The sequence below is a fragment of the Schistocerca gregaria genome, chromosome 5, assembly GCF_023897955.1.
Source record: "Schistocerca gregaria isolate iqSchGreg1 chromosome 5, iqSchGreg1.2, whole genome shotgun sequence".
Lineage (NCBI taxonomy): Eukaryota > Metazoa > Arthropoda > Insecta > Orthoptera > Acrididae > Schistocerca > Schistocerca gregaria.
The window spans coordinates 310,668,625-310,695,246 of NC_064924.1; the positions used below are offsets into that span (position 1 = coordinate 310,668,625).

Below are 26,622 nucleotides of genomic sequence, written 5' to 3' on the forward strand. Positions count from 1 at the left end.
AGATAAAAATTATAACTTCAGTACAACAATAATCAACTAATACTGATTTTTTTATGTTACTGGGAAATATGAAACCAAGATGTATGCAATGTGACTGCATTGCCATGTAAATGTGATGCTTTTGCAGTTTCTCCCTCTTCCCCCTGCTCATCCTCAGGCAGTGTTGTGTGGCGGTGGGTGAAGTGTGTAGCCAGGAGAGCGAGCTATGGCAAGTGAGCCAGAGTTCTGCTCATGTGTTGAATACTTTGCAAACCTTGATCTATACACTCAGATCCCAGTAAACAAAACATTGGTGTTTATAAGAAGGAACTTGTTAACACATGAAAAGATTCATCAAGGGAAAATAACAGAATTTATGGAAATTTTAGAACTTGGTTGTCATTCGATTTCTTAAAGTTTAAAGATAAGATTTTTTATCCAAAGGATGGACTTGCAGTGGGCATGTTTAGCAGACATTTTACCTGAGATCTTCAGAAATGAGCAATAAAATAATGTTGTTGAACAAAATCCTGACATATGCAAAAATATTTATCTATCACAGATGTTATCTAGATGACATCTTACTATTGCAAAAAGGTGATGAAAAAGAAATCAGGAAAGGTACAAAAAAGAATGTATGCAACCACAAAAAAAATATTTTCATGCTGGAACTGAATGAAGAGGGAAGTATAAGCTAATTTGATCTCAGGTTAATTAAAAATAATGGAGACTCAAGATCAGCATATTTAGGAAGCCAACAACTACTGACACAATTATAAATGTTAAATTCTGTCACACTAAAAGGTAAAAATGGGCATATTACAGCCAGGATCAACAATGGTTCACTTTCTAACAGAATTTCACTTTCTGACAGAATTGTGCAAACTTTCTGATACATGAATTTAAAATTGGTTTTCATATGAAAGGTATGACTGGTTATAGGCTATGACAAAGTTGACAACAAGAGTAATAGATATTTGGAATCCTTGCTCTACAAGATCGACTGCCAGGACCGTTAAAAGGTTTTATATTGGTAAGATGGGGAAGAATTTTAAGACTTTTTTTTTTTTCAAAGAACACACATATAGCCAGAATAAGAGAGTATTTGGAACACATTTGGATAAACAAAAACATGTGGCAGGAAATATGCAGGATAATCTGGAATCATTGCACAGGGCACTAAAAGGGCAATTATTGAACCTCCTGAAGAGAATGGAGAAAATGGTAATCAGAGTTATTGCTTAACAAAGAGAGTGAGTTTAACTTGAATGCCTATTAGAATGTATTCAAGAACTTTTAGACTAAATAATGCCATGCACTTCAGTGGCTCAGTGTGCAGCCACCCACAATGGCTACTGACCTTATCTGGACCTTCTTCCACAAGCTCCTCCACTTTACAGCAAAGCTGTGAGGCAACTGCTGTCTGAGTCACGTCTGCTGTGCAGCGAGCTACGTTAATTTAAGTATAAACTGTATTTTTCTTACTTGTCACTTCTTCTTCAGTGTGTTTTTGCATTTAGGAAGCTTTAATTTTCGAGTGCTAGTAATGGTGTTCCATAGATTTCGTGTTTGTTTTGAAGACAGTCAGAGAGAGTCTCTTTTAGTCAGCCATAGTGTCAGTAGTGCTAGTGTTTGTTTTGAATACTGTCCAGAGACAGGTAGTGCTATTTTCATTGTTTTCAACAAGAAGTGGCCAGCAATCACAGTTTAGTCAATAATCAGCCACCTTTAGTGAATTAGCACTCTAGTTAAAAGTTGATTAAGTCTCTTCAGTAAATTGATTTCTTGGGATGGATAGGATGTGTGACTGCTGTGTACAGATGCAGGAGGAGCTGGCCATTGTCCGCGAACAGCTGAACGTGTTGATGGCCGCGGGCAGCCGTCTTCAGGTTGCTGCGTCGGAGTGTAGCGGCAGTGGGGAGTCTGGTGCATCGCATGGTACACCCTAGGTGTTACATGCTTCACCCACAGTCCCTGCTGTCGAGACATCTTTGCTGGTACTGGGTGCAGTTGGGCCACCCTCTCCCCAAGAGGAGTGACGGGTTCAGTGGTTTTCATGGCACATGAGGTGGAGAGTCAATGTGGAGGCTTGCCATATGGCATCGGCCGCTCTGCCTGTGAGTGAACATGTGGCTGCTCCTTCAGCAAGGTCCGAGCAGGCACACGGGGGGAGGGGTTTATTTTTGGGAGCTCCAACATTAGGCGGGTGTTGAAGCCCCTTAGGGAAATAGCGGAAAGGTCAGGGAAGAAGGTCAGTGTTCACTCTGTCTGCTTGCCAGGGGGTCTCATCCGAGATGTGGAGGAGGCCCTGCCAGCGGCGATAGAGAGCACTGTATGCACCAGACTGCAAATTGTTGCTCATGTCGGTACCAATGACTCCTGCTGTCTGGGTTCAGAGATCATCCTCAGTTCATGCAGGTGGTTGGCAGAGTTGGTGAAGGTGGAAAGCCTCACTCGCAGGGTGGAATCTGAGCTAACTATTTTTAGTATCATTCCCAGAACCGATCGTGGTCCTCTGGTTTGCAGCCGAGTGGAAGGCTTAAACCAGAGGCTCAGACAGTTCTGCAGAGATCTGGGGTGCAAATTTCTCGACCTCCACTATTCGGTGGAGAAATGTAGGATCCCCCTGAGTAGGTCAGGTGTGCACTACACACAGGAAGCGGCTACAAAGGTAGCGGAGTACGTGTGGAGCGCACGTGTGGGTTTTTTAGGTTAGAGAATTCCCTCCCTAGGCCCGACAAGTCGCCTCCTGAGATGCAAGGTAGTAGTAGGCAAAACACAACAGGGAATAACAATATTAATGTGGTAATAGTAAACTGCAGGAACATCTATAGAAAGATCTCAGAACTGCTCTCATTAATAAACGGTCACAATGCCCACATAGTACTAGGGACAGAAAGTTGGCTGAAACCAGATGTAAACAGTAATGAAATCCTAAACTCAGATTGGAATGTATACTGCACAGACTGGCTGGACAGTGAAGGGGGAGGCATGTTTATAGCAATAAAAAGTGCAATAATATCAAAGGAAATTGACGGAGATCCGAAATGTGAAATAATTTGGGCATAGGTCATGGTTGAAGCAGGCTCAAACATGGTAATTAGATGCCTCTATAGGCCCCCTGGTCTAGCAGCTGTTGTGGCAGAGCACCTGAAGGAAAATTTGGAAAATATTTCGAGTAGATTTCCCCACCATGTTATAGTTCTGGGTGGAGATATTAATTTGCTGGATATAGATTGGGAGACTCAAACGTTTATAATGGGTAGCAGGGACAAAGAATCCAGTGAAATTTTTTTAAGTTATTTATCTGAAAACTACCTTGAGCAGTTAAACAGAGAACTGACTCATGGCGAAAACATATTAAACATTCTGGTGACAAACAGACCGAACTATTTGAAACAGTTAACGCACAACAGGTAATCAGCAACCATAAAGTGATTACTGCATTGACGATTTCAGTCATAAATAGAAATATTAAAAAAAGTAGGAAGATTTTTCTGTTTAGCAAAAGTGATAAAAAGCAGATTTCAGAGTACCTGACGGCCCAACATAAAAGTTTTGTCTCAAGTACAGATAGTGTTGAGGACCAGTGGACAAAGTTAAAAAGCATCGTACAATATGCATTAGACGAGTATGTGCCAAGCAAGATTGTAAGAGATGGAAAAGAGCTACCATGGTACCACAACCGATTTAGAAAACTGCTGTGGAAGGAAAGGGAACTTCACAGCAAACATAAATATAGCCAAAACCTTGCAGACAAACAAAAATTACGCAAAGTGAAAAGTAGTGTGAGAAGAACTATGCGAGAGGCGTTCAATGAATTCGAAAGTAAAGTTCTATGTACTGACTTGGCAGAAAATCCTAAGAAATTTTGGTCTTATGTCAAAGCGGTAGGTGGATCAAAACAAAATGTCCAGACACTCTGTGACCAAAATGGTACTGAAACAGAGGATGACAGACTAAAGGCTGAAATACTAAATGTCTTTTTCCAAAGCTGTTTCACAGAGGAAGAGTTCACTGTACTTCCTTCTCTAGATTGTCCCACAGATGACAAAATGGTAGATATCGAAATAGACGACAGAGGGATAGAGGAAAAATTAAAATCATTCAAAAGAGGAAAGGCCGCTGGACCTGATGGGACACCAGTTTGATTTAACACAGAGTAAGCAAAGGAACTTCCTCCCCTTCTTGCAGCGGTGTACCATAGGTCTCTGGAAGAGTGTAGCGTTCCAAAGCACTGGAAAAGGGCACAGGTCATCCCCATTTTCAAGAATGGACGTCGAACAGATGTGCAGAACTATAGACCTATATCTCTAATGTCTATCAGTTGTAGAATTTTGGAACACGTATTATGTTATAGTATAATGACTTTTCTGGAGACTATAAATCTACTCTGTAGGAATCAGTATGGGTTTCAAAAAAGACAATCGTGTGAAACCCAGCTCGCGCTATTCGTCCACGAGACTCAGAGGGCCATAGACACAGGTTCCCAGGAAGAAGCTGTGTTTCTTGACTTCTGCAGGCATTCGATACAGTTCCCCACAGTAGTTTAATGAACAAAGTAAGAGCATATGGACTATCAGACCAATTGTGTGATTGGATTGAAGAGTTCCTAGATAACAGAACACAGCATGTCATTCTCAATGGAGAGAAGTCTTCCGAAGTAAGAATGATTTCAGGTGTACCGCAGGAGAGTGTTGTAGGACCGTTTCTATTCACAATATACATAAATGACCTTGTAAATAACATCAGAAGTTCACTGAGGCTTTTTGCGGATGATGCTGTGGTATATTGAGAGGTTCTAACAATCAAAAATTGTACTTAAATGCAGGAGGATCTGCAGCGAATTGACGCATGGTGCAGGGAATGGCAATTGAATCTCAATGTAGACAAGTGCAATGTGCTGTGAATACATAGAAAGAAAGATCCCTTATCATTTAGCTACAATATAGCAGGTCAGCAACTGGAAGCAGTTAATTCTATAAATTATCTGGCAGTACATATTAGGAGTGATTTAAAATGGAATGATCACATAAATTTGATTGTTGGTAAAGCAGATGCCAGACTGAGATTCATTCGAAGAATCCTAAGGAAATGCAATCCGAAAACAAAGGAAGTAGGTTACAGTACACTTGTTTGCCCACTGCTTGAATACTGCTCACCAGTGTGGGAACCATACCAGATAGGGTTGATAGAAGAGACAGAGAAGATCCAACGGAGAGCAGCCCACTTCATTACAGGATCATTTAGTAATCGTGAAAGCATTATGGAGATGATAGATAAACTACAGTGGAAGACTCTGCAGGAGAGATGCTCAGTAGCTTGGTGCGGGCTTTTGTTGAAGTTTCGAGAACATACCTTCACTGAGAAGTCAAACAGTTTATTGCTCCCTCCTACATATATCTCGCGAAGAGACCATGAGGATAAAATCAGAGAGATTAGAGCCCACACAGAGGCATATCGACAATCATTCTTTCCACGAACAATATGAGACTGGAATAGAAGGAAGAACTGATAGATCTATCCTCAGCCACACACCGTCAGGTGGCTTGCGGAGTATGGATGTAGATGTAGATGTAGAATTCCCGTTGAATTCTACTCTGAATGTGCTATTGCCCTTCGAGCATTGAGACATTTAATTGAGTAACTATTCTGTCATCTTGCCCATAATGTCATGTTTGATTTGCTTTGTCACGCTGAAAGGTTTTTAATTAACAGATTCTGTATTACTTTTTACACATTTTATTCAGTTTTTCACACAGTGTTCTGTTTTTATTTGTCATGCTAGGAGGTTGACACTCTTTAATACCTTTTACCCATTTTACTAGGACTTTAAGTATAGATTTTATTTCTACACATTGTATTCCTTTTTTTATTACCAGACACCTGTTTTTTCTGTATGAAATAATTTTAATGAATGGCTATGTATATCTTATTTGAAACTGCTGAATTTATGATGTTGATTACTTATGTACTTCACAATCAGTGCCCTCTTCTGGCTATAGTTATGCCGGTGGAACTATATGACACTCCCAGGCCATCACCAGCACTCGCTGTGAACATGTGTGCACAGATTGTATGACAATGACACTTGTGTCAAAACACTTTCAAAGGTACGTATGGCTGGTATGTATGACTGTCAGCCATGTTACCTTTATTTGTATTCCTCTATTTTTTGTTTATTTACCACTCAGCTAACTGAGCTCATTTTTGTCAAATTAGTCCATTCTTTTTATGTTTGTAACAGATCCGACAATGGTGACACGCTGAAATCAATCATTGTCAGTTCTGTATAATTTGTGATCAAGTCAAATATTTATGAATAAAGAGTGGTATCTGTTGGTCCAAGAACATGTCATGAACATTTCTTTTAATGTATGGGCAGCTATTGCTCAAATGAAACAGAGATGGAGAATAAATGTTTTGAACCAAGTATACCATTTCAGTCTCTATTATTTCCACTGTTTAACATTTACTGTTGGAAGTTGTCAGCAATTCAAAGTGGTCAGGATAACCTATAGCATACAGTGGTGCCACAAGTCATGATGACAGAGTTTCTCTGATACAATGAGAGATAGTGCATTCTGGAAAAAGGCATTCACATCTGAGGAATCTGATACATATTCTTTCATCTCTGCAATCAAAAATTATGCAGAACTCATCCACAGAAAATAATGTTTCTAAATGGTACAACAGTAAATATTGACAAATCTAATTGAACAGCAGGCTTCATTCATTTAGCAACAGTTGTATTCTTTGTGAAAGAATAAGATTACAAAATCCATGATATGGCCAACACTGCACAACTGTGATGCCATACAACACATAGGACACCTGTGATGTCATACAATACAGACATGTAGTGGTGCACCATTTCGCATATGACTTACCAGTCTTCAAATCAGGCACAAGAGGACATGTATGAAAGAAGTTAAATCTTAGCAGATCAGTGCTCAAAACAGTCTCAGTCCAGACCTGAATTGTTTTGAATGTCAGAGCACAGTATCAATATAACCAGTTCACTTACTGTTTTCGCGCCAAGAATAGCCCTAAAGTCATGAGTTCATATCATCATCTAACATTTAGTCAATGTCTGCATCACCCATCATTCATTTGGTCAATGGCAATGGAGTTGCAAGTTTTGATTCACCATACTGCCTGCCATGCAGATTGTTGATTACCCCATTCATATTTCTTTCACATAAAAAATGTCCATAAACTCTGTTACTTTAGGGGCATTAACAGCTAATTGGCCTCAACATTAGGAATGAATATTGGGATTTACCCTTGTTGGTTCCCTTAATCATCAGCGGTCGCTGAAAGTGTTACTTGGCTGAATTCCTGGAAGTTATTTGAAAGTTGTATACGCCAGGAGAAACTCAGGTCTCACATTGTTTACCTCTACGGGGAGGAAATGTATCGGTGTTTACATAAGTTGGATAAACTTCGTAGCTGTCGAGTTAGACTGCAATGTGCTTTGTCATTTTTATTGAGGTGTCGTGATGAAAAACATGTCCCAACATTTGCTAAGGTTGTGCACCATATTAATTCTCCTGCCGCCAATCGTATCAAGCAACGTGCTGGCTTGGCTCTTGTTCGTTGCACCCACTCCGAAGAATTTGCCGGTAGTTGATTTTATTAGTTCAATTGAACAGGCAGTTTGCAAACTACCTCCTGACACTGCAGAGGAAGTTAGGAGGTAGGCATGCCGTTTTTTGAATAGGGCTCGTCCACCCAAGAGTAATGTAACAGCAGCAGAGAGGGCTGCTTTACGCTCTCTCAAAGTTGATCCCAGTATTGTTATTTTACCTGCTGACAAGGGCAATGCCACTGTTGTTTTAAACAAACATGATTATGTACAAAAGATGCAATGTTTACTATCTGATTCAACGTATCGCAGAATCGATGCTGACCCCACGAAAAGTGTTGAGAGAAAGACCAACAGCCTCCTGAAGAAAAGTGGTTTGTCGCATGACACTATCATGAGGCTTCCCCCTAGGTTATACGGCCTTCCAAAGGTTCATAAGGAAGGGGTTCCTTTCCGTCCTATAGTGAGTAACATCGGCACTCCGACATATCGTGTATCCAAGCATCGCGCTTCTCTGTTGAGTCGACAAGTAGGATGGTGTGAACATCATATCAGTAACTCAGCTGATTTTTTACATCATTTGGAGGGACTGAGGCTGAATGACTCTGATATTTTAGTGAGTTTCGATGTGATCTCTCGCTTCACTCGTGTTCCTCTCTCTGATTCGTTACGGTTGATTGAGGCCAGGTTTGGTGCTGAATTAACTTATCTCTTTAGGCATGTGTTGACATCCACTTACTTTTTATTTAATGACCAGTATTACAAGCAGACAGATGGAGTTGCGATGGGTAGTCCGTTGGCTCCTGTGATCGCAAATTTGTTTATGGAAGACTTCAAGGAACGTGCATTGGAGTCGGCGCCTTTGCAACCCGCCTGTTTCTTTAGATACATTGACGATACCTTCATTGTTTGGCCTCATTGTATGGAGAATTTGAATGTCTTTCTAGAACATATGAACTCGATCCATCCGAACATTTGTATTATGATGGAGGTGGAAGAGGATGGTTGCCTTCCCTTTCTCGAGGTGTTGGTTATGAGGAAGGATAATGGATCATTGGGACATGCAGTCTACAAGAAACGTACTCACACTGACTTGTACTTACAAGCTAATAGTTGTCACCATCCGGCTCAGCGTGAAGGGGTACTTCGTACCTTGGTACACAGGGCACATGTCGTTTCTGACGCTGAGACTTTGCCAGCTGAGCTGTCCCATCTTAAAGATACATTTCGTCAAAATGGTTATAGTGATAGACAGATTGAACGTGTGTTGCCCTATCGACCAACTGTACATTGGGTGATTGATGATAATTTTGAGTCAACACCTAAGTCTACTGCCTTTTTACCTTAAGTAGGAAACATGTCCAACAAGATCAGTCGTATTTTACAGAAATATGATGTGAAATGTGTTTTCCGACCTCCATCTAAAATTAGAGCACTTTTGAGTTCTGTTAAGGATGATCTTGGACTGCATAAGGCGGGTGTATATCGTATTCCTTGTAACTGCGGCAGTGCATACATTGGTCAAACTATCAGAACCGTGGAGGACCGATGTACTGAGCATAAACGGCACACACGATTACAGCAGCCAAATAGATCTGCTATTGCTGAACATTGCTTGGATACTGGTCACCCCATGTTATATAATAACACTGAGATATTGACATGCATGTCCAGCTATTGGGACAGTGTTATTAGGGAGGCAGTTGAGATTAAATTAGCGAGCAACCTTGTTAACAGGGATGGAGGTTTCTATAGTCTCACTATCGATAGCTCCGACTTTGGTCATCTTTGGTGGCACTAGTGTTCAGTGTGTGTGTGTTATCTTTCCTGCGTCTGTCTGAGAACCGAGGTATTAAATTTGCATGTACGTCGCATGTCCGTTGCAATTTGCCTTGAAAATGGCGGGGTGTCCTCCCGCCAAAATATCGGCGGTCGCTGAAAGTGTTACCTGGCTGAATTCCCGGAAGTTATTTGATTACGTAACCTATCAGGAGACTGTTAAGAAAATTTATATCATTCATTTGTTTGAAATCAAACATAATTAAAATAATCAAAGATTCAACATAGGATGTAAAATATGTCTCACAATTTACTGTCTACATTAATGCTCTCCCCTCTCTCCCTCCTAAGTGTAAACAATGTTTGAGTTTCAAGTATACACAATTCCCAAAATGAATCATGACTGGAGGTTTACTCAAAGATCACAGCCATGCAGTGGAAGTCTAGGTGCATATGGTATCCTCATGGGATCACAGAAAGGTAAGGTATCAATGTTATCTGATGGCTCTGAACCAATGTTAGTTTCAGCTGGGATAAATGACAGGTTAAGTCAGTTGATGCCTATGTTGGGTCTTACAACACAATATTGATTTCCAACATTTAAATAGTGTAGCATATAAAATCATGAGTAAGTGATATCTCAGGATACAACATTGCAACCAAGAGAAACCAAAGACAAACAACACTAGTGGACACACTAACACAAAATAATGTGCATTACAACATCTCCGAATTTCAACAGGGTCATGATTATTTTTCACTATGTACACTGTCACTACAGCATTATCCTCCCAGTGTTAATGATATCATCAGTCGAATCGCAAAACAATGGGGGACAAACTGTTGTATTCTTGCCAACAATTTCATTTCAGTGAGTTATTTTCTATCAGACGCAGTTGCTGTATGTATGACTGCAGCTTTGTAACAAATTCTGTTGCTTTGATAAGATCACGTGGAGTGCTGCTAAAGAAATTTGCACAGTGGGTCAATTAGTTGTCCATATAGCACCTCTGCTACTATGGTTCGTAAATCCTCCTTTACAGACATGTAGATGCCTGGTAGAAAAGTGGGTAGCATTTCTGTCCAATGCTGCAAACTGTGATAATGCAATGATGCTTTCATGTCCTGATGTAATCATTCTACCAGTCCATCTGTCACTGGGTGGTATGCAGTGGTACTAATCCTCTTTGTGCCAAAGCACAGCGAGAGCCTCAAACAGGTATGAGTCAAATTGTCTGTCCTGATTCTTGGTGATACATAAAGGAACGCCAAGACAGGTGATCCATCCACTGAAAAGGTGGTAACTACTGTCTCTACTGTGATATCTGCCTTGGGAATTCTCTATCAAGGATGTAAAGCAATCAACTGTGGTAAGACAGTAGGTAAACCCCTCTGATAGTGGCAGAGGTTCTATTATACACTGACTTATGTATTCAAAATATTTAATTGGGTGTTAGAAATTTACCGAATGGTGCACAAACATGTCAATTAATTTTATTGAACTGGCAGGCAGTGCTTTGATACACATAAACATAGCAATCTGCATGTGAATTTGACCTTTGTCAAAACACATATGTTAGAGGCTTGAGGTCAGTAATCAGGGTGAATTGAAGCCCCTCAAGCATGTGTTGAAACTTTTTAATGATGGTGTATACAGCATATAGTTCACCAATGTTTTTGTTGCACAAGAAAATGCTTCTTGCTAAAAAATTCCAATGACTGTCAGCATTGATTCATCCATTCTTGCAGTACTGCATTCACTGCTGTCATGAAAGTGTCGACCATGATGGCAAGAGGTGCAATCTACTTTGTCACCATATTCATGCACCCCTCATAAGAACTCATTTAATGGTGCCACTAAGAGGGAATGTTTTCAAACAAAGTGATGATAAAAATTCATAACTCCCAGGAACCAATGGAACTCATGTAGTGTTGCCAGCTGTGAATGATTGATGTTGCCTTGACCCTTTCTCATGCGAAGGCTGTATTCCATGGGTGTTAATGGTGTGGTGTAGGAACTGCACCTCTGTTGCTCTGGAAACACACCTTGTCGGACTACTGAGCAAACTGTGAGCACAGAGATGATCAACAAGCTGGTGTAAGTGTTCCACATGTTCTGCTCCTGAAATGACATTATTAATAGATCCTGGTGTAAATGAAGCAGAATTCAAAATCACGAGTCATTTCACCCACAAATCTTTAAAAATTTTGCATAGCGTTACATAGATAAGAGGTAGGAAAGGCATCAGATTTGGAGAACAGATTTATGGAAAAATGGCAAAGAGATAGTGTTGATGAAAGTGTTAATGACAAATGGATAAAAATGAGGGAAGGACTCATGGACTTTGCCAAAGAAGTACTAGGAATTAGAGTATCCCAAAGCACCAGGAAAGAATGTATAAGAGAAAACATGTTGAAAAAGATGGAAGAGCAGAGAAAGTGGAAAAGTGTAGAAACTGAAGAAGGCAAAAAGAGGTGCAGGAAACTGAATAGTGAATTACGAAGAGAAACTGAAGAAGCATGGGAAGAACGGATGAAAGAGAAATGTGATGAAATAGAGAAAATAGAGAAAGAGGGAAAGTGTGAAATGATGTATAGCCTGGCTAGTGAGATAGTTTTTTAACATAAAAGAAAGAGGAATAACATGAAAATAGAAAGAGCAGATGGTACTGTAGCAGAAGAACCACAGGAAGCTTTGAACAGATGGCAGGAATATATTGAATGTCTGTATAATGAAATGCAAAGTGAAATTAAAGTTGAAGAGGAGAAATATGTGCCAGAAGATGGAAAGGAATTCACCATCTTGGAAGCATAAGTAGAAAAGGCACTGAAGGAGATGAAGAATAGGAAGGCAAGTGGAATTGATGATTTGGCAGGAGAACTGTTGAAGAGTCTGGGAAACAAGGCAAGAAAAGAAATAATCTACCTTTGTCACAAGATGTATGACAAAGAGGAATGGCCTGGGGACTTTCTTACAACAGTTATGATACCAATAGAAAAAAAGAGAAACACTTAAAAATGTGAAGAGCATCAGACCATCCGACTAATTTCTCATGGAGCTAAAGTCTTGCTGAAAATGTTGAATAGTAGGCTATGTGGCAAGCTGGATAGAGGTATTGCAGAGGAGCAGTTCAGATTTAGAAGAGGAAAAGGAACAAGAGATGCTATTGACCTGTTGAGAACTATAGTGGAAAGATATATGGAAAAAGATAGAGAAATATTTGCTGTTTTTATAGATTTAGAAAAGGGTTTTGATAGAGTTCAGTGGTACAAGCTGATGGGTATTTTGAAGAGGAAAGGAGAAGATTGGAAAGAGAGACTACTGATACAGAATCTATATTTACACCAGAAAGTAAGGATAAGGATTGGAAATGAAATGTCAGAAGGAAGCAGCATTGGATGATGTGTTAGACAAGGTTGATGCCTTTCCCCACTGTTGTTTAACGCATACCTTAAAGAAATTATTGCACAAGGCTTAGATGGGAAAAGAGGAGTATGTATTGGTGGAAAGAGAATGTATAAGATTCGCTTATGACATAGTATTAGAGGCAGAAAGTGAGCAGACAGTGAATAACATGCTGAAAGATCTGAATGAAGCTTGTGTGGAATATGGGATGCAAATAAACACAGCAAAAACAAAGAGTATCATCATCAGTACAAGATGCAGACTGTCCAGTATTGAAATAGAACTATCTACCATTAGCCAAGTAAATGCATTTAAATATCTTGGAAGCACAATAACTGAAGACTTGAGATGTCACCAGGAGGTGAAAACTCGAATTGCCATAGTGAAGGAGGCATTCAACAGAAAGATGAGACTCTTATGTGGCAAATTAGATAAAGGTCTAAGGAAAAGGTTTGGCATATATTTTGTCTGGAGTGTGGCACTATATGGGACAGAAACATGGACGCTGAGACGAGAGGATGGAAAAAGGTTAGAAGCATTTGAGATGTGGATGTGGAGAAGAATGGAGAGAATAAGCTGGATGAAAAGAGTGAGTAATGAAAGAGTATTGGAAAGGGTTGGTGAGAGAAGATGTCTGCTGAAGGTTGTAAGAGAAGGGAAAAAGAACTGGCTGGGACATTCATTGAGAGAGGAGTGCTTGCTAGCAGATGCTTTGGAATGATTGGTTTGTGGGAGAATACTGAGAGGAGGAAGGAGATACAAGATGATAGATGACATAAATGGAAGAAGAAATTATGCAGCCATGAAGAGGATGGCAGAAGACCACACAGCCTGGAGAACTACCATATGAAAACCTGCCTTTTGGCAGATCACTGATGATGATTATGATGACTTAAACGAAATGGCACCCTTGTGAATTCAAAAGGTACACGTGGCTTTTTTGGGGACATCTGTTGGCATGACCAGTACTTGGTAGTAAGCACACACTAGATCTTTGCACATTATGTGTGAAGTCCTTGAAGTACAGTGCAGGGTATCGGTTAGGAATAGCCTGGCTGTTAAGATAATGATAATCACTGCAGGGATCTCTTCCATTAGTTTTCTTTGGTACTACATGAAGTGGTGATGCTCAGCTGCTACTGGATGGTAGACAGATTCTCTGCATCAATATGAAGGTTAACTCTCATTTTATTGCTTTGAACATTTCAGGTTTCAAACATCATGGTCACGTGTGAATTGGTGGGCCTAGTGTGTTAGTATGTCATGCGCTGTATTATGTTATACTGGTGCAAGCATGGGTGTCTGTTCCATAATTTCTGGAAACAGCCTAATAAATGTAATGTATGGTGAATCTCCTGTTGTTGTTTGTACTACAGCACATTTATTGTGATAAAATCAACCCTGGCTGCTTAGTCTGATCATCATGTCCAGAAGAGAGCAAGCAGTGTCAAAAATCTGGGAGCAGCCTGAAAATGAGAAGAAGTCTGCTCCTAGTATCAGGTGCACCACACTCCTGACTATGAACTGCCATTCAAATATATGCCAGAGACCCAGGATGAGGGCTAATGTTACCCATCCACACATCTGAATGGTGGTGCTGTTTGGAGCAAACAGATGGTAATCATCATGACAATTGCAAGGCTGGCAGGTGCCCTGGTGAAACCAACACTTCCATGACAATGTAACTGTATTTGGTCTCATCAGCAGTAACATGTGCCAGCATAAACTGGCTCTCCAACTATGAGAACCAAAGCATCAGATTTTGTTACCAGAATGGAGGTGGCTTCATTTTGAAATATGACTGAGTACTGTGCTTGCTGGCTCCTCACCTCCATTTGTTGGTGCTGGTATTCTACAACGGTAGTTTGAAAAGTTCTCCAAATGTAATAGAAAAAAAGTGCTTACATCACTGAATTTTTTTTTATTTTTCAATGTAGTCCCCTTTTAGATTAATGCACTTGGTCCAACGATGTTCCAGTGCCTTGGTCCCAGCTCAAAAATGAGTTTCCTCCAGGCCAGCAAAATAGTTGTCAACTCCAGCTATCAGTTCTTCGTTTGGAGTGAATCTTCACGCACCAAGAAAAACTTTCAGTTTTGGGAAGAGAATGAATTCTGATGGAGCCATATAAAGGGAATAAGGTGGATATGACAACAAGTCCATGTAATTTTGTTCTAGCGATGGCACATTTGTGATGGCAAACATTGTCTTGACGGAAGATGACTTTCTTCCTTGCTAAACCTGGCCTTTTTCTGCATTGCAGTTTGTCCAGAGGGTTAGCGTAGTATTCTCCACTAATGGTTTGCCCAGTGGGGAGATAATCTACAAGCAAAATCCCTTTTGCAGCCCAGAACACTGATGCCATGACCTTTCCCCCCAAAGGAATTGTCTTTGCTTTCTTTGGTGGCAGAGAATCAGCACGTTGCCACTGCTTTGACTGTTGTTTTTTCTCTGGGGTATAATAGTACATCCAAGTTTCATCTGTGGTAACAGTCCAGTGCAAAAAATCTTGTTCATTTCTCCTAAAACTGGCCAAACATTGTTCTGATATGTCCATTCTAATGCCTTTTTCATCAGGCGTCAAGAGTCACGGCACCTATCTTGTAGATAATTTTTTTATTTCTAATTCTTCAGTTAAAATGTGATATATCCTGTCAGATGACATCTGGCAAGTCTGAGTAATTTCATGCACTTTCAATAGGCAATTCTCCATTATCGTTTAGTGCACTTTTGCAACTCTTTCTGGAGTAGTGAGACATCTTGGCAGAGCACTGCACAGATCATCATTTGAGCTCTCCCGACCACATTTAAATTCATTTGTCCACTTGGCAACAGCTGAATATGAAGGAGCAGAGTCCCCCAGTGCATTCTGGAAATCGGCATGAATGTCCTTTGCTTTCCTATCTTTCTTTATAAAGTACTTAATCACTGCTTGAATCTCAATTTTTTCCATCTTCGCAAATCACTACATGGGAACAACAACAGAACCCTGTCACTACCACACCTCTCTTCCAAGAGCACTGACATGGCACATGCTTACAGGGAACAGTTAAATGAATATCATGTGAACAGCTCGCACTAGTGCTGACCTCTCGTGGTGATTCTGGGAACTTTTCAAACCACCCTCATATGTAAAACATGTAGGAAACATGCAGTGCACCTGGCATGTCTTTTACATGTTCAAGTTGTGGTGCAAGGAGTTTTCACACAGGTTGTCACTGATATGGTTGCTTAAACTAATGAGATGCACCTTGATCATGTCACTTGGTGTGGCTGTTTCTTACTAATCACATTTATCCAGCACAGCTATCTTATGACCGTGTTGGGGTCATCAATAAATGTTATGTCTTATAACTAGATATTTATTTTCAACATTTAACAATCATAGCATCACAAATGCGAGTAAGTAATATCTCTGGATGCACATAGCAATCAAGGAAAACCAAAGAACAAATGACACTAGTGGTCATGCTAATGCTGAATGACATGCATTACAATATCTTTAACTTTGAACATTTTCTGCCATGAAAATTTTTCACTATGTACACTGTTACTACAGGTATTACGATGAAAGGGCCAGTTATGTCAGTGCCGAAAGTTCTGTCATGGCATGCCAGTGCTACATATGGGCTTTCATGCGATGTTCACAAAAGTTTTCATATGGCACCATGTCAGGCTGAAATCTGTTTGCAGAAATGCAAGATGCAGAAAATAAATGCAGAAAATATGTGCTTTTGAAAGACCAAGGTGAAGCTTGTGGAATGCACACACAAAAAAATTGTAATTGTGTCAGTGTATCGAACTCCAAGATCTGATGAAATAATATTTATAGAAACTCCAAGATCTGATGAAATAATATTTATAGAAACTCCAAGATCTGATGAAATAATATTTATAGAAAAAATTAACACTCTAATTTTGCAGTTGTCCAAATATAAACAACATAAAATTATAATTGTAGGGGATATTAACATAGATATAAGGGCAAAGAAGAAAAATGTTATCTATATGGTTAATTCTCTGAAATCACTGAACTATTATTGTCTTAATGAAAAGCCCACCAGACAGTATGCATGTCTTGATAACATAATTAGTAATGTATATAAAGATACTCTTGAATGTGATGTAATAGAATTAGGAATATCAGATCATGCAGAACTATGGCTTCGAATAGAAAATACAAAACTCAACCCTAAAGAACGACAAGTAACATATAGACTTCTAGGAGAATCCAATGTAAATAACATGATTAATGAATTACAGGAAATTGATTGGTCTCATAAAATTAATAATAATAAAACAACTGACAAATGCTTTACTATTTTCCTCACAGAAATTAAGCACATTGTAGAAAAGACGTGCCCCACTGTAACAAAAAGACAACATCCTAATAATACACTTAAGCAGTGGCCTACTAACAAGTGGTACACTCCAAAACTTAACAAACTTAGGATACTACTCCTAATTCTGAAGGATAAGTCTGGAAAAAGTGATCAAGACAAGGCAAATTACATAAATATGAGAAAACTTAACAAATCAGAAATAAAAGGGGCTAAGTGCAATGCAAATGATGAATATATTTTGAATTCCAAAAATAAATGTAAAGCAGCTTGGAAAGTCATAAAACAGGAAATTAATAACATCAATAAAGAAAACAACATCCCTATAGACTGCGATATACTCAATGATTATTTTGAAAATAGTGCCACTACCACTCCACTCAATAATTCTACCACAGATGCAGAAACACTACTCATTCATACAAAACAGACTAGTGAGAAATTTACTTGGACCCCTATCACCCTAAATGACATTTGCAAATCGATAAACAAACTAAGCAATTCCAAAACAGAAGACTATTATGGACTCAGTAATTTCATCATAAAGTGTATAGCAAAGGAAATCAAAATGCCACTTCTCCCACTGTCAAACAGAGTACTAGATGAAGGAATTTTTCCAGAATGTCTTAAGCTCACAGTTACAATACCTATGTATAAAAAAGGTGATAAAAACCTCCCAAACAACTACAGACCCATATCAATAGTACCAATTATATCCAAAATAATAGAAAATTGTATGCATATGCAGCTATACAGCTATTTTGAAAGCAACAAACTACTAAATGAACAGCAATTCGGATTCAGGTCTCACCTATCAACTGTAAAAGCAATTGAAGCTTTGGTGAACAACGTATATGAAGCATATGAAAAGAGGCTGCATATATCTGGAACACTTATTGATTTAAGGAAAGCATTTGATTCAGTGTCTCATGACATAATCATTAAAAAATTAGAATACTATGGTGTTGAAGATATACCAGTCACCTTATTCAAATCTTATTTAAGCAATAGGTTACAGCTTGTATATGCAAATAAACAGAGATCAACAATACTCCCTATAAAAAGAGGAATACCCCAAGGCTCGGTTCTTGGGCCTTTCCTGTTCATTGTCTATATTAACGATTTCTCAAATTATATTCCATGTAAGAATATACTGTACGCTGACGATATAACACTAATAACCTCAGGTGACAATTTACAATCTGTGCTGGATAACAACAGAGAAATAATGCAAATGACTAGTCACTGGTGTCAGGCCAATCAACTGTGCATAAACAATACAAAAACAGAAGAAATAATTTTTAACCTAAAAGCTACAAAAAGTAAAAATAAAGCAGTGAAACTACTTTGATTGCACATAGACCAAAAACTCTCCTGGGAAGAACACACCAATCACCTGTGCAGCAAACTAGCCCATGTACTTTTTTTACTGTACAAATTGAGAAACTGTGTGAGCAAACAGCTGTTACTCCAGTCATATTTTGCTTTCTTCCATTCCCATCTGTAGTATGGAATTTTGCTCTGGGGTAATTCCTCTTGGGGCTAAATGTATTTTCAGATGGCAAAAGAAGGCCATAAGATGTATACTAGGATTAGCACCCAGAGATTCCTGCAGAAACCACTTTAAATATCTCAATGTAATGACAGTACCTAGCATGTGCATATATATAACTGTTTAATGTACGCTAAAGAAAATCTGGACAAATTTAGCACGAGATGTGATGTACACACACACAATACTAGAAATAGTCGCTTGTTGGATTTTCCTTTCTCAAGGCTAGCTGCTGTACATAATAACTATAAACATTTGGGCATAAAATTTTTCAATAAGTTACCATACTCAGCACATACAGCCCCATTTAATAAATTCAAGAGTGTATTGCAAAATTGGTTAAAATGCAGTGAATTCTATACAATTGAAGAATTCCTAGGAAGTACTCATTATATTATAAGCTTTTGATAAATGATAAATGTTTTCAATTCTTAAATAAGCTAAATAATTCTGTGTATATAAGTGTTTATTGACCTAACTGTACTCCATTGTAAACTTTGACGAATCCAATTGTATGAAAAATACTGAAAGGTGAATAAAAATATTCTATTCTATTCAATTAAGATTACAAGGAAATTAACAGCATTTGAGCTGAGGGATCAAATAAGGTACCAATTAAAGATCCGTGGAGAAATAGAAGAAAGGGATGGGACAGAAACGGCACTAGGAAGGTCAATGCAGGTTGTTGGTGAAGTCAGTGCACCCACAAGCATTGCATGGCTTCTCTTGGAGATATTGAGAAAAATTTTACTCGTTTTGAAAAGTAGTAAGTTTTTGATTGTTCATGTAACTCTAGATTGCACATTGGCCCAATCATATAAGTGACTTGCATTTGGTGGCGACTGAGGCTAAACAGAAGTCAGAAGTTGGCAAGTTGGAGGCATGAGTGATGGAATTACAGACAATGTTAAGAACACTAGGATGGACTAGAAGTACCAGGGAAGTCAGGATGAAAATCTTGTGTCAGTAAATGAGACTAATGCCTCTTTTAATGTGCAAAATTATAATTTGGTTAATTCTGTAATTTTGCTAAATTGCCAAACACTGTTTTAAGTGTGCTGTGCAAAGCGGAGTACCTTGCTATAGATACCAAGTAACAGTTGGTGAAATTCTTTTTGTTTGCTGTTGGCTTGAAGAGACAGTTTTTCAATTACTGTATCCCTTGTATAGTGATTCCATAACTGAGACAGAGGTTGTCAGTTAGAATTAAAAAATCTTACAAAGATTATAATATGTGATTTCATATACACAGTAGTGACCTGTTAGCACATTAATTCATCTATTTCCATGTCTAATAAGCATTTCCACAACTTAACAACTCTGGTGGCCTTGTTATTTGCATTTATCAAGTTGTTCTGTGGGGCATATGAGCAAGCTGTCTAATCTTGTGTTGTTCCAAGCTCACAGAACATGTCACCATCAGCTGAAAAGATGCCCCATTTTTTGTGTGTTGGTGGGTAGTGGGTGTGCCTATGCTAAAATGATTTAATGATCTCCAAACAGGAAAAGAAAGTTTGTTTCCTCAAGCTAGCTCTGTCCTTGCAGGAATATCCAGTGGCTCCTTACTCATCTGCCTGATATGTGATTAGACTCCAGTGTTCCTCCTGCACTTGAGTCCTATTGATGAACCTCTTTCTAGATTTCAAATGACAAACTGTAGCTTGATTTACATTTTGCGGTGTGCAGTTGGAGCTGTAGCAGTTGTAAAGCTAAGTACTGACAAAGTTATTTCTGCACTGTTATACAGTTATTAAATTTAATAGTTTTCAGCTGTTTGTGGCGAAATAACGATTTTATAAACTTTTCAAAACATTCACTCGCTGTGCTTTTTAGAGTTTTCTGTGCATTGAAGTCTTTTAATAAATTTCATGCTTAAGTTTTCAGCTGATTATTGTTTCTAGTGAAATATTTCAGTAAAATTTTCATCCAGTGTTTTAACTTCAATGAGTGTTCCAGTGGCTGCTTGAATTTTTGGTTTTAGCTAATAATGTTGTGAAATTTTGTTTGTATTGGTATTAGTCGTGGTTTAGTAGTATTAATACAAGTAGTTTCTTTCTTAGTAGACAGAATTTTGAAACTGCTATTGTTAGTTCTATAAGTAGCTCTACTGGTGTAACTGAACATAGGTAACGTAGACGTATAGTTTTTTTTTTCAGTAACAGTAAAATTTTACCACAAGTGATAAGTGTGGGCTCTGTCATAGGTTTGTGAGTAGTGAGTTATGGTGTATTTTCATAAGGGGGAATGACAGTGGGCATTCTAGTGAGATGCTCTCCTGGGAAAGCAGAATCTGTAGGACAAATAAGTTGACAGAGGAGTAAGTGTGTAAGTTCTATACCCTTCAGGTGCAGTTACAACATGCAAAGGAGGAACTAGATAGGCTGAGAAGGGTAAGGGTGCTGGAGAATGGGAACTGGCGATTGGCAAGGAAGCAGCTAGGAGGAGGAGGTATTCAGATTGTTACACTTCGAATATATGCAAAAGATTTAACCAATTGTCAGAGTTGAGTGGAGAGGAGCCTCATGTAACTGTAGGTGTAGGGAACATGCAGCAGTCCTCAGCAGTTAGGAGATCTAAGTCACATGAAAAGTACCGAGCGAGGTGGCGCAGTGGTTAGCACACTGGACTCGCATTCGGGAGGATGACAGTTCAATCCCACGTCTGGCCATCCTGATTTAGGTTTTCCGTGATTTCCCTAAATCACTCCAGGCAAATGCCGGGATGGTTCCTTTGAAAGGGCACGGCCGATTTCCTTCCCCATCCTTCCCTAATCCGAGCTTGTGCTCCGTCTCTAATGATCTCGTGTCAATGGGACGTTAAACACTAATTTCCTCCTCCTCACTTGAAAAGTCTAAAAGAAAGAAGAAGGTTCTGCTGCTAAGTAGTTTGCCTGGTAGATGTGTGGGCCAGCAGCTGCAGGAAGTGTTGTGGAGTGAGTACCAGGTCACCAACATAGTGAAGCCCAGTGCAGGGTTGGCTCAGGTGACTGACAGCATAAGGGGGTTATGTAGGAATTTTACGAAGGAGGATCAGATAGTGATAGTGGGTGGAACACAGAACAGTCTTGATAGGGACGTGGAATAATATGTAAGTGGTGATCTGGTAAAGAAAGCCACTCAAACTGGTGGCATTAATATGCATTTCGTGCAACTGTTTCAGTGTCGTGATCGGCCTCATGTTAATGAGGCTGTTAGGCATGTTAACATGGGGCTGGAGGAGGCACTGATGGCAGAGGGCATGGATCACATTTCAGTGGTGCCAGTTGAGTCTATCAGTATATCGGGTTTCACTAGGCATGGCCTGCACCTCAATAGGTAAGGGAAGGGGAGGATGGAAAAGCTTATAGCTGACAGTTGATGGTGGGATAACTCACGGAAGAATTCCTGTAGTAGTTGGTCAGAGCTGCATGTTTTTTAGATTGAAGTCAGTTGATAGGTATACCTGCTTAAAGGAACTCCCTCTAACTAAGGGTTCACTTTCAAAGGATGTCATGTTTCCAAGTAGAGAAGGAATTAGCATATTTCATCAAAATAAAAGAGTTGTTAGAGATAAAGTTGGTGAACTGCTAAAAGATGTTGACTCTGAAATTATTGGTATATTGGAGCACCACTTAAATAATTTGACAATTCAAAGGCTTCCTTTACCAGGACACAGATTAGCTGACTCTTTTCCAAGGAGTACCTTGCAGGGTGGGGGAGTGGCCATATACATAAAAAACAATATTCCATCTGAGTCCATAGACGTATCACAGCACTGCACTTGAACACATACTTGAATGTTGTGCAGGGGCAGTTGAATTTAGTGAAACTAAACTTCTAATTGTTGTTGTGTATAGATCCTCTTCAGAGCATTTCTGCTCAAGCTAGAGATGGTTCTTGATTCACTTTATAGGAAGTAGCAGAAATTAGTTATATGTGGTGACTTCAATATAAATTTTGTATACAATGGTGCAAGAAAAAGGATGTTGGTAGATCTCCCAAATTCATATATATATTTTTTTTCAAATATGGTGCAGGGGAACAGTAAGACAGCCATAGATAATATTTTTATTCATTATTCATTACTAGAAGGTCATTCTGTTAGTAAAAGGGTGAAAGGCCTTTCAGACCAAGATGCACAAATTTTAACACTAAAAGGCTTTTATTCTCAAACAAATGCCACGTATAATTAAAAACATTAATGCACAGTAGATATTAATTGTCATATTCTAAACAAAACATAGTGCATATAATTCCTTAAGATCCAGTTGGTTAACAATTTACAGTTGAGTTGACAGATATATAAATTACTCAAGGATATCAGTTCAGTATGTTTTGCCCTCTCTCACTGTGTTGACCTAAAGACAAATGCATTGGATTATTTCACACATTTCCACTATTTGTTGTTTTATGGAATTTTTCTCTAGTGTAATACCCCAAAAATAAAAAAAGTGTTTATTTAGCAAAGTGGGCAGCAAGAATGTTTTGTAAAGCAAATGACTGTATATCCTGCAGAAGTATTTTTACGGCTCTAGGAATTCTTAGATATGTCTCTCAATACATTAGTCCTTTTGACTGCTGTTAATACATTAACTCATCAGCTCTACCACTCCTTAAGTGATGTTGAGTTTAAACATGACCTCTGAGTTTTATTCAGTTCAGACTCCAAGAGTCACAGTAAGGATAAATTATTCGACACTGACATAAGTGACAACTCCTCAACAGACTCTGATTGTGACAGTCTTGAGGCATAGATCAACAAGTGTAACACAACAGTCTCACATTTCAGCACGAGATTTAACTGATAGTTTTTTCAGCATCTGAAGTATCTGAAAGTGATAGTTATTTTTAGAACAGGTTGCCAAAATTGAATCAGAAACTGTTGAAGGAAAAGCTGTCTTAAATCTCTCAAATTTGTAAAACCATTAATTTACAGAGGAGCTTTAACATCAGAAATTAATTTTTAACCTCATAGCGATGTTCATCTTGGCAGTGAAAAATCTTAGAATAACTGAAAGAGACATCACAGAAAGCACACCAGAAATGCTCAGCACAGAGCAAAACAGGCTGCTTTGGCTAACCCCAGCTGAGGTTGAAACCAACACACTCCACATATTGCCATAAGATGCATTAGACGATAATGACACAGTACTCAGCTCAGCATGTAGCATGCACGTCTGCAGCAATCAAAAGATGGTTTTTGTTTCTGTCAATAAAAATCAGTTTCAGCTGAAATGATGTTTGCACAAAAACAATGCCAAACACAGAAATAATTTTCAAGTAGATTTTGTCCCTTTACTTAGGGCTCAAAACGGAATTATGTACTCTAGCAGGACAATATATAACAAGTTCCTGTAAGAAACAAAGGAAGTAGTTGCTAATCTGTACCAATGCAAAAGAACTTAGTACATAACTAATTGTTAATACCATATATAGATTAATTTGCGTATAAAGATAGATAACTGCAACCAATCAGTTATGAAAACTTTTTTTATTGGCATTAACTAGTATTTGAGCCTTTTCAGGGTCATCTTCAGATGTGGCATGCAGAAGTAACACAAATTATGCAACTTTAAAGCACTGTGAAAGGAAATTTAAAACTTCATTATGTGGGCCATACACAGAAAGACAACACACACACCATAAACACTAGCACCACAATGCAACCAATGTCTGAAGTTACTGACAATGAATATTAATTAGCAACAGGTGAGCAAACAGCATTACCTCTGTCCCCATGTTATTTGGCAAGGAGAGAACAGATTCCCAGCAGGATTTAATGAAAAACCACCAGCACCCATTATTACACTACAAATATAAATACATTACAATGAGAGAGGGAGAAACACACTGAACTGATCTTCTTCATTACTTCATTTCATTTATGTTTCAACTCAATTTTAATTTTTTATCCAACTGGATCCTAAGAAATGCACTGTTTCTATTTATTTATTTTATTTTTTGCATTAATGATCATCCCACTACAGGAAAGTCATGTCATTCCAGAGTGAGGGAAGGAGTCTGAAGAGGCAGAAGAAAAGCTGACTTCATCACTGGATATGCTTAGCCTGTATGATAATGTCAATTATCTAAGGCCAAATCCAAACAAGACCCAGATTGCACATTTCATTTATGGAATAGAGAAGCCTGTTGAGAATTGGATGTCACATGCAGGGTAAATGACTTCAATATTGCCTGACACCAGTATATCTGGGTGTTGCTCTTCACTGTGAACTGTCCTACAAAAAGCATAGGCATGACACAAAGCTGAAGGTTAAAGCAGCAAAAAATATTTTGATGAAGCTCTAGCCACTACCTGGAGCACTAGTCCTCACATCTGGAAAACTTCCTCTCTCTCTGAATGTTTAACTGATTCAGAGTACACCATGGATGGGTGGAGTGCATCTGCTCAGCAGACCGTCCAAATCCTGTTTGGAAATATGAACCCAACTCCAGTGGACAAGCTCTACCCAACTATTGGAACACCACTCCCGCTTGAATTCCAGAATGGCCATCATTGCTGAATGAGCAATGATCCCCACCATACATTGTATGAACATTGAGGTATAATCTTTCATTTGAAATCTAAGAAGAACTTCATCAATATGACTCAAGAATAGGACAGAACACTAGAGCCTAACCACATCACCTAGTGGATGAGTAAGCAGCTGCTAGATATCCCTACAAAGGAAGAGCTAGCCTGAGAAAATGAACTGTACCTCCCCTTATGGTGATTACTCAGTCATCTACTGTGGGCATCCCCCACTGCAAGAACAACATTGGAACTGGGTAACCTCTTTTGATGCTAGTCAATTATCAGGATGAGCATTACTGCAAAAGGGCATTTGATTCTAAAGCATTATGTCAGGGTGAAAAACACTAAATAAATACCAGAATGAGATTTTCACTCTGCAGCAGAGTGTGCGCTGATATGAAACTTCCTGGCAGATTAAAACTGTGTGCCCGACCGAGACTCAAACTCAGGACCTTTGCCTTTCACGGGCAAGTGCTCTACCATCTGAGCTACCGAAGCACGAATCACGCCCGATACTCACAGCTTTACTTCTGCCAGTATCTCGTCTCCTACCTTCCAAACTTTACAGAAGCTCTCCTGCAAAACTTGCAGAACTAGCACTCCTGAAAGAAAGGATATTGCGGAGATATGGCTTAGCCACAGCCTGGGGAAGGTTTCCAGAATGAGATTTTCACTCTGCGGTGGAGTGTGCCTGCGAAAGGCAAAGGTCCCGAGTTGGAGGCTCGGTCGGGCACACAGTTTTAACCTGCCAGAAAGTTTCACTAAATAAATTACTTTTTCTCTCTTAACAACATGTGGGCAGGGTGGGTTCTTCCTTGTCTCGGGTATGAGGTAGAATGAAACAGCATTTTACATAAGATAACTTTTATTAAAGATTTGTACAATGGTTTCCTTACTGGATTGTTCTGGCTGGGAGAGCGGCAGCTGTGTCATTTGCTAAGCCTTCTGCTGCGTGAGCGGCAGCATCTGATTACGCCTGGCAGTGTGTATCTCATGGCCCTTGTTTGCCCAGTTGACTGGAGTCGTGCATCGTGAGGTGGCCCGTTTAATTATTGAGAATGAAGTCGTGAATTGGATGGTGATACCTTGAATGTGGCATCCCAGTGTTTCTCTTCTCTATGTGGCCATGTGTGTCAGTGTTGTGCGATAGCCAGCGGAGCGGTGTGGCGGGGGAGGGCCAGTGTCCTGGACTCGAACAACGGACTCCAGCTTGCCAGTCTTCAGCTGTCAGATCTTCATCATCACCTCACCGGTGACTGCTGATGTGAGGCCGTCTCCTTCCCATCCTCACGAGTCACACGGGTACATAAAAATCAGACTTCAAATCCCTTCTGACTTCAGTCTTCTGGTGGTGAGGCTGCTGCTTGCTATTCCATTACAGCGGCGGACTTGGTGCTTATGTGTATGATGTAGTCTCTTCCTGCATGACGGTCTTCAGCACCGACTGAACTGTACTGGAACTGAACT

At 39.3% G+C, this 26,622-nt stretch overlaps 1 protein-coding gene across 2 annotated transcripts in view; it reads right to left on the reverse strand.

Annotated features, from left to right (window-relative positions):
* Nucleotides 1–26,622, reverse strand: part of LOC126272352 (uncharacterized) — a 156,789-nt gene that overhangs the window by 59,371 nt on the left and 70,796 nt on the right. The window lies entirely within an intron of this gene.